This window comes from Sapajus apella, unplaced genomic scaffold, assembly GCF_009761245.1.
Source record: "Sapajus apella isolate SASKATOON/1434 unplaced genomic scaffold, GSC_monkey_1.0 scaffold45, whole genome shotgun sequence".
Taxonomy (NCBI): Eukaryota; Metazoa; Chordata; class Mammalia; order Primates; family Cebidae; genus Sapajus; species Sapajus apella.
Window position 1 is genome coordinate 16,509,485 of NW_022436985.1, and position 18,412 is coordinate 16,527,896.

Sequence of the window (18,412 nt, forward strand, 5' to 3'; positions counted from 1 at the left end):
ACTGCTCTCTGAGTTTAGCTCCTAAAATGTTAATTAAAACAATATGTTAAACTTAGGGTCCAAAAAATGATCAAGGGACAGAGGAATGCAAGGTTTGCTAGATGAATATAGGTCACTGGGGAGCCAATGAAGAAGGAGATTTCTGCACAGCTGTCCCATATGTTGTCAGTCAGCCTTCTAGAGCAATGCTGTAGCTTTTCTGGGAAAGGGCCAGATTCAAGATCATAAACACTTTAGGAGATAGGCCAGGGGGTTGGTATAAAGCTCTCCATACTATTAGATCTACCTTTCCTTTTGGATGACATGCAAGAGGGCATTTGGGGGGACTGCACGAAAGTGAAGAAGTATTTATAGTTAAGGCTCTTGTTGAAGGTGAGAAAACAAGACAAAGCCAAAACCAACTCTAACAGATCTAAAGCAAGAGCAGAAATATTTTCTCACATAACAGAACAGTCAAGGATAGGATTGCTGTGGCTCTCAAAATGATCTTATCAGGACTTAGTTATTCTTCCCTCTTGACTATATCTAGACACCAGTCTAGAAGTTCCAGGTTAACACTGAAGTTTCAGGTTCAAGTTCAATGGAAAAGGGAGCATTACATCCCAGTGGTTCAATACTAACCTCCAAGATTAGTTCTGATTGCAAACAAACAAATTACATGCCAACTTTTGATTCAATCCTGTGACTAAGGGAATATTAGCACCTTGACTGGTTGGGACTAGGACAGGCCACACAATTCAACATTGAATCTTTTCTACATTTTTAAAAATCCTAACAGTTCTTTTTCTCTCTGTACTTTAATTTGAGTCATTTGCGTTGATCTGTCTTTCACTTAATGGAAATTGTGTCCCATATGCTGTTAAACCAATCTGTTGCAGTCTTACTTTCATATACTACCTTTTAAAATTTTTAAATGTTCATTTGATTCTTTTGTTATAGATTCACACCAGACATATACAAGTATGTTCAAAGAAGCATTATTCAGAATAGATAAAATTGGAACATAAAGAATTTTTTAAAATTATGTTAATAACTTTAATTACTTATATATTAATATATATTATATAGAGACCCTGGTCAAAATAAGGTTTCAAAAATTGATTTAAAACTCAGAGTTGTTCCTCTTCATGAACATCTTCAGTAAAAGGAGAAAAATTTATAGGATTTGAAATGAAACCAGAGAATCAAAATAATTTCTATAAAAGTAGAATACATAAATTATCTATGTTATGTTCATAGAATGGGATACCATACAGTAATGAAAATGAATTAACCCCAACTATATCCAACATCATGGATAAAAGTTAAAAACATAAAATTAAGACAAAGCAGTCAGATACAAAATAATGTGTGATTATATTTATGAAACTAGGATAGCTAGGGACCAATGTTAAGATAGCAAAAATACAAATAAAAGCAAGGAAACAATTATGAACAAAGTCAGAATATATACTTTTAGATAGCTATATTATATTTTGCAATAAAGAAAGTATAAGATAAAGGAAAGAGGTAATTCTGGGTTTTGGCAAAGTCATGAGAACATAAGCTGTTTACCTCTGCCTTTTACTTCTTTAGTCTGTTTTGCTGCCTCCTTTAAACACTATTACAAACTTTCCACAGTGATGCTCTGTCTTTTTATGGCCTGAACTCTCCACTCCTGTCCTAGAAAAGTGGTAAGTAATGGTATCTCCTGAAGTCCTCTGTCGGTGGACAGAAAAGTCCGTGTGTACTCTAGATAGAGTTAACCATGTCTCTATGATCAATATGATAGATAGGTTCCAGGAGTCAATATGAGATAAGCCATAGCTGCAATGAAGTTGGAAATAAGATAAATAAGATTGTGCCCTGGTAGTCACACTATAAAATCAGGTAATGAATTTAAACAGATTTGTAAATTCCCACATTAGGTAAGATTTGTTTAGTATTTACTAAGGCTAATTTGTGAAAAATATTACATTCATAATTCTTACAACAATTTTGCAAATTAAATGAGGTTATTTCCTTAATATTGCAATGGAAGAAACTGATGTTTAGGACATTTTCAACGAAGTCCTGTAGGTCACATGGTCAGAAAGTGCCAAAACTGAGATTGTCTGGCTCTTGAGCCCTTGCGCTGAACTCCTACATTATAATATCCTTACTGAGGAGTTGCAGCGGCTCCCAGGCCTTAGCAAGACTAGAGAACTTCATCATCCATGGCATAATGTAGTAACAGAAGTCTGGCATATCAGAGTGACTTGGGAGGCCCAATCTGGGTACACTTCAGAAAGACAAGGTCCTGCCAATTGACTGTTTCTCATGATCCTTTAGGTTTAAGGCTATTTCTACAGTGAGGGTGAACAGATCAGACTTCTTAACCTCATAACACTAGACGTTTTAATTATGAAGATAATCTCTTGTCCTCTGAGTTATTGTTTAGCAAGCAGCTTTCTGATCATAAGTTGACTTTCCAAGAAGAACACATTGGAATTTGGAGTCTGTGTCAATGTGAATACTCTGGTGTGGGTGAGAGCTTTTATTTATCATTGTCTATAAATGTATTGGCATTCTTATTTGTATGTAAGTTTCATGAGCTATGTAAATGTGAATTTTCTCATTAGAGGTTGGGTTTTGAAAGTTGGATTTACAAAGACTGATTTCTGAGTCTGCAAGACTGAAGACAGATCTCTGAATATTGGCAAATTCATCAAAGTAAAGTTATTATGTAAAACCCTTTGAACAATAAGCCAATGACACTTTGGTATTCAGACTTTAAACTTGGTGTGGGTTTAAATTTCTACTTAACTTCCACAAGGGTATCAGTTCACTTTATCTGGTGACTGTCACACTATAAGGCAGAATAAACCATGAAGCTATTACATCTCGGTAACGTGATGTGGTAGGGAGAGGTTTAAAGGAGTGCTATAGACTAAATTGTTTTTGCCTCCAGATTCCCATGTTAAAGCTCTAACCTCCAACACGATGATATTTGGAGGTGGAGCCTCTTGGGAGGTAACAGGTTATGAGGAAGTCATGAGGGTGGGGCCCTCTTGATGAGATTAGTGTCTTTATAGGAAGAGACACCAGAGTGAGCTTGCTTCCATTCTCTATTTGTGTACAAAGAGGTCACAAGATCACACAGCGAGACAGTGGACATAGATAAGCAAGGACATCTATAATGTCCTCACTAGAACTTGACATGCTGACACCCTGATCATGGGTTTCTAGCCTCAACAACTGTGAGAAAATAAATTTCTGTGGTTTCAGCCACCCAGGCTATAATATTTTGTTCTGGCAGCCCTAGCAGACTAATATGAGAGGTCAATGGAAAATAAGGAATCAATTTTCCTTTGAGTGACTGAGATGCTGTGGCAGGGGTAGGACAGGCTCACGAAACCTGAAAGGCCAGCCCAAGAGCGTAAAGCAGCTGGGGACATCACCAAAAAATAAGAAATTTTAAAAACTCCCTTTGCTTCATGTAGGACTGTCATATTTGGTATTCTGCACCAGGCCTCTCCTCTTAGATTTTTCTGTTTTCTGCATCTGTTTTATTCAGTGGAAGAGTTGCACTAGTGTCATCAACACTCAGAGCACTTTTAGAAAGTAAAAAATTTGACTCACTAAAAATGCTTCATTACATAGTATTCCTTTCACAGATCATTCTTTCCTTTCTGGAAAAGAATCAGGTTATAAAACCCAGGGAATGCAGTTAGCAGGACTTTTAAATGGTGTTTGATTTTTTAAAAGCCTGAGCATCTGACCATGGTTTTTCCGAGTCAAACAGCAGTTTAAAAACTAAGAGGCTTTGAAGTCAGAGGCCTATAATGCTGTGAGCTACTCTCTCTCTCTCTTGCTCTCTCCCCTGAAATAGTAGGTGAGATCAGATGAGAAAATTCATACAGATATTGTTTGTGTTTCTCCTCATAGAAGGTCATTTCTAAGAGTCTGCCCTATAAACCTTACTTAAGTTCTATAATGCACTGAGACACTTTTTTGAAATATATAAGAAAAAAAATTCAGTGGGCTGAGGAAAACTTATGTAACCACACTGTTATTACTTTTAAACATGAAAAATGTCACTTTCCCTTCACTTTTCAAATAATGAACAGAAAGACCCAGGCTTTATGAAGGTCACTTAGCAAGCCAAGACCAATACTGATTTTAAACTCACAAAGATAGAGGCCTCTTTAAAGAATGCAAAGGTCCCAATAATAATAGCTATCTTTTATATTGTACCTACAACATACCAATTACTTTGCTTGCTATCTTGCTTTATTTTTCACTGCTGCAGGACACCCTCAATGTGATATTTGTAATGGATAAAGAAAGTGAAGTTCAGAGTGGTTAAGTAACCAGACCAAGACACATTACTCATAAGAGGCTGTGTCATAATATAAAACTAACTCTCTGATTCTAAAATCACATTCTCTCCACTATGCCATGGAGATCAATAATAATATCTACATTTCTGGACACACTCAGTAAATCTGTTAATATTTACATTTTAATTTTAGAATAGCAGAAAACTTTCAGTGAGAGTAAGAATGGTCCAGTGACTTGAATGTTTTTTATAACTACAGACTTTTTTTTCTCAAGCAAAGCTGATTTTTAAAAATGGTAGTATGTGTTTGCCAGGAAGGCAGAAAAGTTAGAGACATTGAAGACTGTGTTTTACCAGAAGGTTCTAATCATGCCATGGTAACCAAGCATTAAGGTATTGATCTGCATAACTAACAGTGATCATAATAATTCACACTTGTAGAGTACTTCTCACATTGGAGATAGTTGTTTGGAAGAAGACAAGACAACTGGATCAGAAAAGAAGCCACACCATGTAGCGAGATTAGCTTTCTCTGGGAAATGCTTAGATCAAAGTTTTTATAGAAAGTGAGGAATTGTACTTCACAAATTGTCACCAGGAAAGCAGTCTCCCACAAAATGCAATAAATACAAAAGGAATCGGAAACTGGGAATTGGCTTGTTATAACAATGTGTGAAATGAAGAGTGCTGAGTGGAGGTAGTTATAAATAATCAGAGTGGGAGAAATATTACCTGAAAAAATAGAGGTGTAAGGGTATGTTTGTGATCAGTCTACTGCATTAAAGAAGGAGGGATGTTTGGTCTGTTTGACAGCTCTATCCCCAAAGAGGAGGAAAGAGATCCATTAGTTTGCTTTATCTTCATAATACTTCCAAGATAATCCAACTCCGTGGCCCTGATTCCACACTCTCTAAGCAACCTTCTGATGGTAACTGGGTTTCTCAAATAGATTTCTTTCCTTGGAAGGAAATGAGTGAACAGACTGACATTATTCCGTCTGCTTGGCAGTGTGATTTCTCACTGTAGATTAAGATTTTGGCTCGGGTGATGGGTGCACCAAAATCTCACAAATCACCACTGAGAAACTTACTCATGCAACCAAATGCCACCTGTACCCCGATAACTTATGGAAAGAAAAGATTTTGGCTCTTGAATTTGGTATATTTGAGTGATTCGAGTCAGGTCTCTTTAGGCCTGACTTCTCAAGGCCCTGAGCCTGCAGAACTGACAACAGCAACCACTTACATTTGTATAGTAATTTATAGTTTATAAGCCTTCTAACCGATGTCATCTTATTTAGTCATAATGTGTCTGTGAGGTAGTTATTATGATCTATATCTAATAAGACTTGGAAAAGTTAAGCAAATTTCTCAAGGTCATCTAGTAAGAGGAATACAGAATAAAAAACCTAGCACTTCTGAGGCTAAATTCAGAGCTTCTCCACTACCAGGGACCGGTGAGTACACAAATGTATAAGAATTCATGAGATTGAGTTTGAAACAACCTGTAGGCTTGCCAATATCTTGCTGCAAGAGAGGTTCCTCTTTCTAGATAAAGGAGTTATTTTTTTAAAAGCTTATTTAGCTGTCACTCCCAATCTCCCCATTCCCCATCCAGCCACAGGAAACCCACTAACCCAAAATCTACTTTCTGACTCTTTAGATTTGCCTATTTTTGGCATTCCACATAAATAGAATCATACAATGTGTGGTCCTTTGTGTCTGGCTTCTTTCACTTAGTATAATGTTTTCAAGGTTCGCCCAAGTTTCAGTATGTATCAGTGTTTTAATCCTTTTTTATTGACAAATAATATTCCATTGTATGGATGTACCACAGTTGGTTATCCAGTCTTCAATTGGTAGATATTTTCGTTGTTTCCACTTTTTGACTATTGTGAATAGTGCTGCTATAAACATTTATGTACAAATCATTTGTGAGCATGTGTTTTCATTTCTTTTGGGTATATAACTAGGAGTGGAATTGCTGGATTGTATAACTCTACATTTAACCACTTGAGAACTGCCATATTGTTTTCCAAAGTGGCTCTTAATCTTATATTCCTACCAACAGTATATGAGAGTTTTAGTTTTCCATAGGTTTGCCAACACATGTTATCTGACTCTTTGAGTATAGCTATCCTAGTGGGTATGAAGTGGTGTCTCATTATGATTTTGATTTACATTTTCCTGATGGCTAGTGATGCTGAACATCTTTTTTTGTGCTTACTAGTCCTTTGTGTATCTTCTTTGGGGAAATGTATATCCAAAATCCTTCCATTTTTAAAGTGAGGTTATTTGTCTTTTTATTATTGAGTTGTAATAGTTCTTTGTATATTCTGGATACAAGTCCCTTATCAAATACATAATTTGAAAAAACCTTTGTGTCATTCTATAGGTTGTCTTTTACTCTCTTGACTGTGTCCTTTGTATTACACTAGTTTTTAATTTTGATGACAAATTTATCTTTTTTTCTTTTATTATTGTGCTTTTGGTGTAAGGAGGGATATTTTTGAATAAGGAAAAAAGTTGATTAGATGTCCAAATGGTGCTCATTATTACTTCAAGGTTAAAGTATAAAGGAAAGCACAGTTTCTGAAGATAAGTGTCTGCTTTTATAGAGTTTTCATTGTGATGAAATAAAAAGTAAAGAAACAAAAAAATAAAACACGAAAAAGAAATAATAGAAAAACTGTTAAGACTAAATATTACAACAAATTTCAATCATATCTTATTACTAGCAATGCTTATTGTCCCATTTATTTGTAGAACAAACATCATATCAGCAAAGTAAATCTATCAAATATTTTCATTTGGATTTTTTCACATTTTTCTAGACATGGAAACAACCATGACTATATTGCACATTTTTCTTTAAATCTAGTATAGATCAGATGAGTTGTCCAAATACATTTGTATGTGATTTAATGATTGATTTTATATTACTTTATATATATATAATTACTAAAATAGCACCTTGGTTTATATAAAGGTCTTAAAACTTCTGAACATTAGTCTCTTTTTACAAAACAAGATACATGTATCTTCTACCCATTGCGCAAATAGATTTCTTTCCTCATCTGTTGACAGGTATTTTATGAGTCACATCTGCTGTAAGAAATAGTGCTGATTTCATTAGAAAATAATTTGCCTTTCAAAACACTTCTGCAATACTCTAAGCAGTCTTTAATAATATTACTTAATAATATATAATCAAAGAAAATGCTAGGTACAGCAAAGGAAAAATAAACAAATTCAGTTCAGTGTTAAATGAAGACACTTTCCCTGAGTTTTTCCTCAACTCAAGTTAAGGAGTGGAGAAGCAATTTTAATCTATGAATTTGTGTATATATATACATATATGTGTGTGTAATTATGATGTTTATGGCTGCTGTGTACCTAGGTTTATACCTATGTTTAGTTTTATTTACTCATCAAAATAAAATTCTGAAATGTTGATGGGCTACATATTCTAGGAATACTAGGATGGTTACAGAATTCAAATAATAAGGCTTAGGGTCTTAATCAGGTTTTAACTAAACTGTTATTTTTTTGGGGGAAAAAATCTATCAAACCATTTAAACTTAAGCATGCAAACACTATATTTAAGATGGAAGTTCAAGGGTAATTTGGACATAAATCAAACTCAAGTTACAATTTCTGATGATTTCTGACCTCCTGGTTGTGTTCTGTTCTGTTCTTTTCTTTTTTCTTTTCTTTTATTTTATTCCTTCCTTCCTTCTTTCTTTTTCTCTCTCTTTCTTTCTTGTTCGTTCATTCTTTTTCTTGATGGAGTCTTGCTCTATAGCCCAGGCTGGAGCGTAATGGCGTGATCTCGGCTCACTGCAACCTCCGCCTCCCAGGTTCAAGTGATTCTCCTGCCTCAGCCTCCTGAGTATTTGGGATTATAGGCACTCACCACCAAGCCTAGCTAATTTTTGTATTTTCAGTAGAGACGGGGTTTCACCATGTTGGTCAGGCTGGTCTTGAACTCCTGACCTCAGGTGATTTACTAACTTTGGCCTCCCAAAGTACTGGGATTACAGGCATGAGCCACCATGCCCAGCCCTCCCTGTTTATTTTCATTTTTTTCTCTTTCAACTAATTACAGTTTTTTTTCTATGCACACTTTTTTACTAGAAAGTTCTTCTGTGGCTGATACTGCTTGTCTAATATGAAATCCAAATCTTCCTAGATTTTGGGCCAGTTTCCCAGAATGTAGGATATTTTTGTAACAAAGTGACTGGAAGTTTTTTTCCCTTCTTACATCTAATTGATTTATTTTTCCAAAATTTAACTATTTCAGTGCCAGAAACACACACACACACACACACACACACACAAACACACACACTCAACAGATGATTTGAGCTCTTATTTCTTTGTTTAGTTTAGTTGATTTTGTTTCTTGTTTTTCAGCCATTTCATTTTGCTTCCGAAAAGCAGGAGCAAATGCTCATGATGCACAGAGTGCTGGTGCCCTCAAAAGAATCCTGTAGACAAAGCAGGTGGCCTGATGCAAGCAAGTCAGAGCTCTTTTAACTGAACTCCGCTTAGCTTACTTGCTCCAGTTTTTTCTTTCTTTTTTTTTTTTTAACCCACACAAATGTCCCTTGCATGTTGAAGTATTACTGCCCTTGTGCCACTTTCTAGTTCTCTCCCTCGCTTCTTCCACACTTGAGTTGTAGCCTCCCCAGTAGTCTGCTGTTTTGAAACTTAGCTTATTCATGCCAGTTGAACTCGCTATTGTTTTTAACTTTTATTTTAGCTATATAATTTAATAAATACTAGGGAAACCAAAGGAAAAATGCTTACAAAAAATGTTTTGTTTTTATGAAAGTAAAATTAAATGTTTTGGAAAGAGTTTAAAATTTTACTTAAAATTAGTACAGAAAATGAACCAGTAAGCTTGGAGAAAAGACAACAAAAGTAGAGTTATTTAGCTGTATCTGAATTTTAAAATGGCCTAGCTGCATTAACTCATATATGTATTCTCATATCCTACAAACATTTACTGAGCATTTACTATGTATACTAAATAGCGGAGTAGATAGGACTATAAAAACGAGTAAATCACATATCTTAAGAAAATAAATTCTAGTGGGGAAAGGAGTTGTGTGAACATGCATATTGCAAGAAAATGTCATGACTATATTAAAGGAGTGTTTTTTTAAAGCCTGAAAATGTTTAAATAAACATGTCTTATTGGCTTACAAGGGACATTTAAAAATAATGATTTGTCACCTCTGACAATATGCAATGTTTTATCAATGTAAAACATTTGAAAAGCAGAGAAAAAGGCAAAGAAGAAAATAAAAACCATCTCCAACTCTACTACCCAGAGAATTACTATAATTTTTTTGGTGGATTTTTTTCTCAATCTTCTTTTTCTCTTTCTTTAAACATTGTGTGTGTGTGTGTGCGTGTGTGTGTGTAACATTCTATATAAATTATATCATTTTATTGTATTATATCATTTAACACTAAAATTATATAACAATGTGCATTATATATAGTACTCATATATAAAGCATTTTCTCTTTACAATATTGGGATAATTTTGTCTCCCTTTAACAGATTTTAAAACATATTAGTGACAACATAGTATTTAAACACAATTTTAAATATCTATACTGAGAACAACTAAATGAATAAACAATATTAGACTTAAACAAAGGTGTTAGCCCAGGAGAAATTTCTTTTTAATTTTAATTTTAAGTTTGGGGTACATGTGCAGGATGTTCAGGTTTGTTAAATATGTAAATGTATGCCACTGTGGTTTGCTGCACCTATCAACCTAAGCCCAGCATCCATTAGCTATCTTTCTAATGTTCTTTCTCTTCCTATCCCACCCCCTGACAGGCCCCAGTGTGTATTGTTTCCCTCCCTGTCTCCATGTGTTCTCATTGTTCAGCTTCCACTTATAAGTGAGAACATGTGGTGTTTTGTTTTCTGTTTCTGCATTAGTTTGCTAAGGATAATGGCTTCCAGCTCCATCCATGTTCCTGCAAAAAACATGATCTTGTTTCTTTGTATGGCTGCATAGTATTCCATGGTATATATGTATTACATTTTCTGCATTCAGTATATCATTGATGGGCTTTGTGTTCATTCCATGTCTTTTACTATTGTGAATAGTGCTGCAATGAACATACACGTTTGTTCATTTGTAATGGAATGATTTATATTCCTTTGGGTATATACCCAATAATAGAATTGCTGGGTCAAAAGGTATTTCTGGTTCTAGATCTCTCAGGAATCACCACACTGTCTTCCACAATGGTTGAACTAGTTTACATTCCCACCAGCAGTGTAAAAGGATTTCTATTTCTCTATAACTTTGCCAGCATCTGTTGTTTCTTGACTTTTTAATAAACGCCATTCTGACTGGTGTGAGATGGTACCTCGCTGCGGTTTTGATTTGCATTTCTGTAATGATCAGCCATGTTGAGCTCTTCTTCAAATGTTTGTTGGCTACATGAATGTCTTCTTTTGAGAAGTGTCTGTTCATGTCCTTTGCCCACTTTTTAATGGGGTCATTTGTTTTTTTTTCTTGTAAATTTGTTTAAGTTCTTTGTAGATTCTGAATATTAGACCTTTGTCAGATGGATAAATTGCAAAACTTTTCTCCCTCTCTATAGGTTGCCTGTTCACTCTGATGATAGTTTATTTTGCTGTGCAGAAGCTCTTTAGTTTAATTAGATCCCATTGGTCAATTTTTGCTTTTGTTGCAATTGCTTTTGGCAATGTTGTCATGAGATCTTTGCCAGTACTTATGTCCTGAATGGTATTGCCTAGATGTCTTAATCCGTTTTGAGTTAATTTTTGTATAAAGTGCAAGGAAGGAGTCCAGAGTTCGAGACCAGCCTGGCTAACATGGTGAAATGTTGTCTCTATAAAAAGTACAAAAATTAGCCAGGTGTGGTGGCGCATACCTGTAATCCCAGCTACTCAGGAGGCTGAGGTGGGAGAATGGCTTGAACCCGGGAGGTGGAGGTTGTAATGAGCTGAGCTTGCACCACTGCACTCCGGTCTGGGTGACAGAGTGACTCTGTCTCAAAAAAAATTTTATAAGTGACAAGTATTTGGATTACATTGTAGAGAAGCCACTGATTTTTTTTCACATCAGTGGACCATTTTGAAATAATCTGAGCCACAGTGACATGGCAGGACATTGCAGATCAAAGAAACTCACATATAACATTTTAGTGTTTAGGAAGGCATTTTCATGTCTATGAAATAGATAACATCTACTTTTGAGAGAAGGGTCTCATTAATCTTTGCAGAACAATGTCCATCCCCTTCCTTGTACTTTCTCCTCCTGGCTAAGAAATAGCATCAAGAAGAGGAAAGCCAAGCTGTGGTGAAGCTGAAGGTCAGCAGTGAGACAAGGTCAGCTCTGGACCCTACCTCGTCTGGGACCCACAGGGCGGGGTGGGGCCCGGAGCTGATTCGAGGCTCAGGGAGGTTGTGGTGGTCAGTGGCCAGTCTTCTCACATTTTGTCTTTCAGAAAGAGGGCTCTGATGGCCTCATCGATCAGGAATGTTTTTACTGAAACTCAACCTTGTGATTCTATGAACACGGATATTATGTCCATGAAACCATACATGCAGACTTGCTTTGAAAGCCTGACATTCAATGCATTATAATCTGCTGACTATTCTTAAGGAATAGGTGCTTCTGGGACCTTTCTTTCTGTACTGCTATGTTAGTCTTTCAGCATTGAACATTGTCGTCCACCACATGAAAATTTTCTGGGGCTTTGATGAGGGACCTGAAGGGAGACCCTGTGCTGACAGGGAAATAGTGTGAGGCACGGCTCCTGGGCCAGGGCTAGAGGAAGGTCACCTGTCACTCTGTGCACTGGGAGCTCATGGAACTTTGTACAGATGCCTCACTCAGGCACCCTGCACAGTGGTGTAAATAACACCACATGTTAATGGCTTTATAAACCAGCCAGCGCCCTCAGGTCTCTTTCTGGGAATCCTTCAGCCTCTTCTTGAATCACCTCCTTTTGTTGTGTCAGCTCTGGACTTTGTTCTTAGTCTCCACTCCTGCCTGGAAACAGAACCCTAATTCTTCACTTGATTTCCTGTCACACATTCCTCTTGGATTTGTTTAATGATTAAAGATGATTCCCTCTAGCTATGGGTACAGTTCAGAGCCATGTGACCTGTCTGGAGCTTAGCTTAATGCTCTCCTGTTGCTGTCTTAAAATTCTTAATAATTTTTGAACGAGGATCCTGCATTTTAGTTTTGCACAGGACTCCACAAATTATGTAGCCTGCCCTGTCTGTGACATGCAGCCACAACGAGCCAACCCAGCCCATTGCCATGGACACCCCCAAATACCAGCCTGGCTAAGACCCTGTGCAGAAGGGAGTCAGACGGATGAGGCTGAGGTCCCTATTCTTCCTCTCCTTGCCAAAATGGGCCCAACTGTACCCATAGTTAAAGGAAATCAGCGATGCCCACTGAAGCTGCCATGGGGAAGTAAGGAGTTGAGAGCTAATTTAATAACTTAATTTGAATTGAGATGTTGGGAGCCAACACTAGTTCAATCTTTTCTTCTTGCAGACAGGCTTTAATAAAGAACAAAGAAAGGAAATAAAGCAGCAGCCAGCAGCCATTCTCTACCTCCACAGCTTGGAAACCTAAAGGAGATCTGAACTGGTGTGAGGGAGATTTAAATTGAATGAGTTTAGATTTATGTGATTTTTGAATAAGATTAGGTTTTACTTATTTAATAGTGCCTTATTACTTAATAGTATCATGTGAACTATGAGTTCTGTCCAATATTCACCCAGAGGTAGAAAAAGAACAAGTTGGGAGTGTAGGTTCAAAGAGACAGTGGCAAGAGGAAAAGTTGTTTTTTTTTCTTTTTTTAAATCTTGCACTCTTTTGAATCCAGCTTATTTAATAAACTAGATTCAAGAGCCTTACTTCCTGAAGGCCAGTGGGAGGATGAGCAAGCGGATCATGAGGGTGTAACTCAAATTAGACCACAAAGCCTACTCCTGTTATTCATGAGGCTAGCCCCAAAATAATGCAAGGATTTATCTAGTTTCTACTAAAATAATGACTACTCTTTTTTTAGGTATTTACTATGTTTTATGTATTATATAATTTCCACCTCACAATGAGATATTTTAATAAATTGTGTGTGAAAAAGACTAAGTCACTAAGTCATAGAGTGGGTAAGTATAGAAGCCAGCACTGAAAGCCAGGCTTGTCAAACTCCAGAGCTTATGCTCTCAACCACGACCTTATTCTGACCTTAAAGGAGCTAAAAAACCGAGTTCTTCTGATTTTTCAGCATGCCTTTTTAGGCAGTCTTTTTTGCGATACTCATATATAATAACCAAAAAATTGCATCATTTCCAACCAAACAAACAGAAACAATGAAATACCTTTCTCACATCCCTTCCTCTATTATCTTGCTCTTTCACATTTATACATAAAAACCATAAAACAAACAACAAACAACTCACTCAAACTGATTACACTAAAATTAAAATTTGAGCATATGTGTAGTTTTTGAAAACCTATTCAGCTGAAATAAAAGAAAGAAAAAGTATTTTAACCTAGCCTGTTGTCTGCATCAAGTTTCATATGGTGAAGGAAGCCATGAAGAGAATTACTGTTCTAGAGAAAATTTGATCGGCAAGGAAGAAGTTCTTGGTAAAGCAGGACAGGACTGTACTAGAAAAGAAGGCTGCTCCCAGTCAAATGTAACCCCAGAGTTCTCGGAAATAGCATAAAGCTAAGAGAAGAGGATTAGGATCTCAGAAATGCAAATGGCCATGAGAATAAGAGGACTGTATCTGAGAAAAAGATGTCGCTACCCAGAGCTCTCTCCATCCATTTTGATTTACACAAGAACAGGCAAATAATGTGAAAGAATAAATACTTGAACCAGGAATTACATGGATCTGGATGAATGATATGAAATAGGCTAATATTCAGAATAAACAGAGGTTTATACAGTCTCTCCTTAATCCCAGCTCAAGCACCTTACACACTCAGCATTTTCAAAGATGAGGGCATACTTCTCATTGCTGGATGAAGCTTAGAGAAAGGCTACCTATAGATTTTGGGGAATGGAAGAGGCCAGGCTCACTTTCCCAGTCTCATGGATGACAGGGACAGCAGAGAGACCAGGTGACTCAATAACTGTCTCCCACTCAGGGAACCTTGATCTGGTCCATTGGTGATTCTCCTACAAATTTCAGGTTGTCTGGATCAGAGAAAGGAAGCACATTCAGAACACAGAATAGGATTTTCATAATAATTTTTAATAGAGAAGAAGCCTATTTCCCTCCACCCCACCTCTATCCTTTATGCTATGTGGTAGAAAAGTGTTGTACTAATCAGAATTATTTTCTAGCAGAAGAATGTGATTTTGAGAGAAAATCTTTAGCCCATTTGGAGAAGGTGAGACTCTAAGCAAGGGAGCAGCACAGTGAGAACCTCAGACGTAGCTACCTCAGAAGGCCATTGTGGATGTAAAATGTTAAGATCTGTAAAGCACGGGGAACAATGCCTGGCATGCAGTATAATATCACAATGTTCTATTGTTGTCGTCTATAGGATCTTGCTCATAATGAATCTCAAGAAGTCTTTTATCTGCTATAACTACATTCTCTTCTTTTTGAACATGAAAACATTTGCCCATCTGTAGACTCTTCATATCTGTCTTCTTTGTCTCTAAAAATCAGAAAAAGAAAACCCAGGTCTCCTGTAGGTACTCCATGCTCTTTGCAAGCAGGATGATATAATTCATGAAGACCAAGGAGAGTTGTGTACAATTTACAATTCCCTTATCTTTTTGAACTTCAGTTCTTTTCCTCTTAAATTTGGACTTAATACCACTTTCATTGATAGAGAAACTTGAGTGGAATGGGCATTTGGTAGTTCATTCTTTATATTATCCATCCTCCAAGACTAAGTCTATTCTTTTCTTGCTGTTGTTCCTTCTTCAGAGTTTAAATGACCTTTTAATAGATCTTAATATCTTATACAAAGGTGTCTAGGGGTGCACTGCTCTGCCTGCCATGCCATTGCAACTCCTTACCCCTAGGGGGAGTGAGGACTTCTGAGAGGTGGTGTGAAAAATGAGTTTGGGCAATAGCCCTTCATACTAATCCTGAAAGGCAGCCCCATTTGCTAAAACAAGGGGTTGGAGAGAGAGCACAGGAAGCAGCTGAGATCCTAATGTCAGCCAGTTCTTTCCTCACACACTCCTCTGCCTCTTTAGAACTTGAGTCTTCTCCTCTAGTAGAAGGTTAGCAATATCACATGATCGCTAAACTCAGCCCAATCATGGATGAAACACTGAAATCCACCAAGGAAATGAAATTTGTGAAAATCAGTATAGATTGTGTAAAAGTACAAGTTATATGAATACTGAACACATAACGTCAAAGCTTATTTGAGTATGTGTGGAGAAAATTCCTTGAGAACACACCTTGTGATAGCACAAATGCAACTGACACACAATTGGCAACTGGTACTTGTTCTGGGCTAAATTTCCCGTGTGCTGTCACAACTCATTGCTGGGAGAATTAATCCCATCCTATGCGACTCCTCTAGAAGAAGACTCTTGAAGTCTGCTCCTGGTCTCCTCCAGACTTAGCCTCTTGAATCTTTTTCCTGTATTGATTATACTTAGTATCTTTTAGCAGTAATAAGTCATGACTACGAAGATCACTAAAGGTTGAGTCCTGTGAGTCCTCATAGGGAATCATCAAACCTGAAGGTTGTCTTGGTAACCCCCAACTCAGTATCCTTGAAAAGTTTCCTATTCCTTGCCTCATATTGGGGCCAGTTCACTGCAGAAATGTTTCTGGTAGGGACAGAGAACTGTTTCCACACTATGTATCAATTTCCAGCCCTGCATAGACTAAACAAGAGGGGTGTCCATGTTAATTGACCCAGGGTGTAAAATTAATAATTTTTTACCCAAGTCTTTTTAACACAAACATTATAGAAGAATGACTTTTGAACTTAATTTTTCAGCTATGGACCTTTATGTTTATGTATAGAAAAATCTTATGGAAAGGCCAGCGCATGAACTATTTCAAAGGTTGCTCTGGTTGGGGAAGCCCTCAGAATCTTACCTATTCACTATCCTTCCCCTTTTCTGACATCAAGCTGGAAAATTCGACTTGGAGCTTACTTTAAAAAAAAAACTGTATACCATTAATGAAAGCATTCTTCAAGTTTATGTCCTCACAGAGGGAAATAGATGTTAAAGTAATTGCATTATTTACTAGCTAACTTACAAATGGAATACCAAAATTAGGTTATGACAACATCGTGTTCATTTCTTTAATCAGAAAGGAAACTCTGAACATGAGAAAGTCATATATGGCATAGCTAAGGGCATAACTGAAGTCCCACTTCTATATCTGACTGTTTTCCCTTAGTACATAAAAGAGAAAGTAGGGAACTAATTGTTTTTAAAGTGTCTATTATGAGCACACTATGCATTATTTCTCATAATACTTAGAAAGCCCTGAGAGGTACTTTCTCTCCATTTTAATGGCCAGGAGGAAAATCGTCACATTGTTGCAGAATTGGGATTTGAATCTAGCTCTGACTCATTGGCACAGCATACTGAACTCCTCAGTGTCAGTCTGTCAGGTCATTCACTGTTTGACCCAACTCTCTGGCTTACTAACCTCATGTGCTGTTTCTTTTTCTTGTAGTTGCTGAAGTCATTTTATCTGAATAAAGAATGGCTAGAAGGCCCTACTTCTGTATGCCCTGCAAAACAGATAGATTAGGGGAAAGACATCTGATCGTCCCTCTTCAAATAGAAGGCATTGAAATCTGGATGAGCACGTAGCCAAAAATATCCTCAATGGTTCGGCAGTCCTTGCTAAACTGAGCACACAGGAAATGTGCTTTAATTACCACTGGCCACGTCTATCTGAAAGATATTTTGCTGTTTGTGACTGTTTCTTAGTTAGCCTGATGCTTTTGTTTAAAAAGTTGGTTCCTGATAGCTGCTTGTCAGCCTGAGTTTCCTAATTGGCTCCAGTTTTTCTGTGTTTCTTAAAGTTGCGCTTCAGTGAATCCTGAAAGCATTTCCTCTTTCCTCCCAGCTCATGATTATCCCACTTCAGCTAGTCATACTACAGCTGCCTGGGATCCAGCTGTCACCCTCCAATGCACGTGAGCAGCCCAGCAGAACGACATTACTGTGTACCCTGGCTTCACTCCAAGACTGGGGGGTGACATTACTCCCCTTGGATGATGGAGGATTGAAGAATGAAGGAAGTTAGGACAAAGTTAATAGCTGTAAACACCCCATCAATCAGCAAGGTGTAGTTCCAACAGGTGACAGATATTTGAACAGCAAAGATAACATGTACTTTCATTTTTGTTTACTCATTCCCTCAAGGCTTAAAGACAACAGTGAGATAATATGCACTTCTCAACACTGGCTATGAAACATGTTGGGAATAAGGAGGTTCAACTCTAGATGGAAAAAAGGTAGGGCACCAGGAAACCAGCCAGCATGGCATAAAGGTGAGAGTAGTCCACAGAAAGAAGTGCACCACTCATTAGCAAAGACCAAGACCAAAAAAGAGAAGCAAAATAGATTCAGTCTGGGTCCACATTGGGCTCAAGAGGTTATTTTAAAGGATTATTAAAAGGATTATCAATTTAGTTAGTATTGTACGTTTTAATCCTTGTAACCTAAGAAGTATGTATCATTAATTCTGTTTTATAGGTGAGAAAATCATGGCCCTGAGAATTTAAGACCTTTGCCCAAAGTAATGTCATTAGTAAGTGGTAGAGACAGGATATGAACTTGGTTCAGCTGAACTGAAAGTAGGTGCCAATCAGCTATGCCATACTGTGATCAAAACCAAGGCAGCAGTATCAAGGTGCAATTATAAAACGGAACTCTTTATGGTCTCCCGGAAATGAGTCATTTTTGTTCCTTCTTTATCTTAGTTGCTGGCACCCGGACTGACGGGTGCCAAGTCTGAAAGCTGGGACTCATCTTGATGCCTGCTTCTCCCCCACTCTTCAAGACTCAGCTCATACATTGCTTCCTTTACAAGTCTTCCTATACCTCTAGGTTAAATACAACCCCCATTA

General features: G+C 37.2%; 1 non-coding gene across 1 annotated transcript; it reads right to left on the bottom strand.

The window, feature by feature from the left end:
- Positions 1–1,070: 1,070 nt before the first annotated feature.
- On the bottom strand, positions 1,071–1,185 carry LOC116524572. The gene has a single exon (XR_004257397.1). It is a non-coding gene; the product is annotated as a U5 spliceosomal RNA (small nuclear RNA).
- Positions 1,186–18,412: the final 17,227 nt, after the last annotated feature.